The sequence below is a fragment of the Nematolebias whitei genome, chromosome 18 (genome assembly GCF_014905685.2).
Source record: "Nematolebias whitei isolate Nwh7 chromosome 18, NemWhi1, whole genome shotgun sequence".
Taxonomy (NCBI): domain Eukaryota; kingdom Metazoa; phylum Chordata; class Actinopteri; order Cyprinodontiformes; family Rivulidae; genus Nematolebias; species Nematolebias whitei.
In genome coordinates, this window is record NC_056515.1 from 29,462,124 (window position 1) to 29,464,587 (window position 2,464).

General features: G+C 39.2%; 1 long non-coding RNA gene across 1 annotated transcript; it reads left to right on the top strand.

Moving 5' to 3' along the window:
- The first annotated feature begins 432 nt into the window (after positions 1-432).
- On the top strand, positions 433-1,622 carry LOC119424448. Its single transcript, XR_005187511.1, has 3 exons — positions 433-619; positions 1,075-1,167; positions 1,550-1,622. It is a non-coding gene; the product is annotated as an uncharacterized LOC119424448 (long non-coding RNA).
- The last annotated feature ends 842 nt before the right edge of the window (positions 1,623-2,464 follow it).

A 2,464-nucleotide genomic window follows, 5' to 3' on the forward strand; every position in this document is an offset into this window, starting at 1 on the left:
AATTAAATTGTAGATATCTTGAAAGCAAATAACGACTAGGCAAAACTAATTTACAGATATCTAGAACTGTACTTATGACTAGTCAAAATTCCTTTTAAGATATCTCAAAATGAATTCAAGATATCTTGAATATTTTATCATGTAGACGGCTTTTCTATTTAAGATATCTTGAATTCACATTTTGACTAGTCAGAATGACATTCAAGATATCTTGAATTGTTATTCTGACTAGTCAAAACGTCACAGATTTACGTAGCATTTTGGCGGAAAAATCATAAGACATTGTAGCCCTTTTATTTTATAATCTGCAAAATCAGGTCAGTCCAACACAACGCTCGTATTTTTTAACATGATTTTTAACGCGGCAGCTCGGATTATTTATTATATCTGCAACAAGAATACTCTTTTGCGACGTCTTTTTCACCACAACCGGAAACCGACACTTCCTGCTTTGCGAGTTTTTGCACTAAGGAGAAATGTCTCTCTTTTCAACATCTTTGCTTAATTTGCCAATCTTTTCTTTCACTGCTGAGGAGGAAATCGCAGCGGCGAATTCTCGAACTAATAAACTTAAAAGGATAAAAGTTCTTCCTTGAAGAAGATCTCCACAGCTATCAAGGTAAGAAAAGACGTAGCTTAGCAAGCTAACCGTTAGCTACAACATATGAAGCGCATAAACATCGTAATAAAGAAGCCTAATTTAGTGTGCTATATTATTTGGAGTGTTTGAGACAGACATGATATAAAATCTTTAATTATATTTTTATGAGGTTCCATTAGTGCCAAACATATGTTTATGTGTGTATGTAGCGTGCTGTGTATATGTAAGGTGATGTGTTAAGTGAATCCACCTATTATACAATCTACTACTTGGTTTAAAACTAAATATGTTATAACAAGTATTAATTATATATATGTGTGTGTGTGTGTGTGTGTGTGTGTGTGTGTGTGCTAAAATCAGATCTATTTTAGATCTCACTGGGTGTTGAAAAAAGAAATGTTGGCTTATTTCTGTAGAAGTGCAGCTGGTGAAGGTTTTTGTAACCATGTAGTTGCACTTTTTTTTTTTACCAGACTGCCCACTACTCCCAACTCCAGCTGCCAACTGGTCCTCCTGTACTGGCCCGCACAAGAGATTTACAAAGAAGGCACAGACAAAGAACACAGGTAAAACAAAAAATAAAATAAGAGTGGAACACATTCTTTTCTGTTATATTATTTAGTATATGATGGTTATGATTCTCATATCAATACTTGTAATAACTTTCCCACCTGTATATTATTAGTGCCATGTGAAATTTGTCATAGTCTCAATATTACTTGTGTCAAATATATTTTTCTCTCCTAACTTGTTTAGAATTGTTTGTTTTTGTAGGTAATGAATAAATGTAGGTTCAACCTCTATGAATTAGTAATATTTGCAAGTTAAGTAAAAATCTTAACTCTCAAATCTGTCCCACTGTGTCCTACAAAATTGCTCACTTGTCCCTTTACATTTATTTATTTTTTAGTTTATTTGACATAATCTTTTATGTTTATTTCTTGTAAGGGAATCCATCCTGAACCTGCCAGCGAGGTGGTGGTGCGAAAGCCCAAAACTGTGGTGAAAAGATGTTTGCACTCCACGCTTTGCAGAGCTTTCACAGGTATAACCTGTGGGTTAATGTTTTTATGTCCAAACTGTCAAAACTTATTGTGATTCTGTCACTCGTGTGTTTGTAGGACCACTTCCAGATCCTGACATCCTGGCATCGGGAGAAAAACCACCAGCTGGAGTCCCAACCACTTATCACACTTATCCTAGAGATGGTCTCTCAGCTTTGGAGCTGGTACCATCCAGACTTGGTCCTGTGCCACAGGGCTCACTGAGGTCTCACCAGTGCCCACCTGAGAAGTCCTGCGCAGCATCATTCTGCACCACATGGCTCCAGACCTCCCTGCTCTTCCTTCAATGCTGCATAGTCTTCCCAACATGTGTTTTGTGCCCACACTCTGTCAACTTATGCATCTTCAGTCTCTGCAAGTGTCACATGAAGTACAGGCCAGAACCAGGGAGCAGTCCAGATGTCCTGCGTGGGTACAGCTTCGACAACCAAGGCTTACTGCTAGCTGTTTCCGCTTTCCGTGATGCTTACAGAGGAAGTGCGGAGGATGTTATGTTAAAAGGGCTTGCCATAGATCCAGTCTGTCAAGGCAGAAGTGTTAGTGAACTTGGCTTGGAAGATAAAATGCAGAGGTACTGGATTCTTTTCACTAACCTTCTGTCTTGGTAGTGTAACAGGCGCTATTGTCACGCTGGAGCCGATGACTGTCACCCCCAAGGAGTGACAGCTGCCGCAGAGCAGACTGAAGTTTGTGGACGTCCAGAAGACAGGGACGATCTACGTCAAAGATCTGTGAGTTGTGGCAAGGGTCACACATAGGGCAGCAGAGGGCAGAAAACTTAGCCAAATCCGTGATCCAA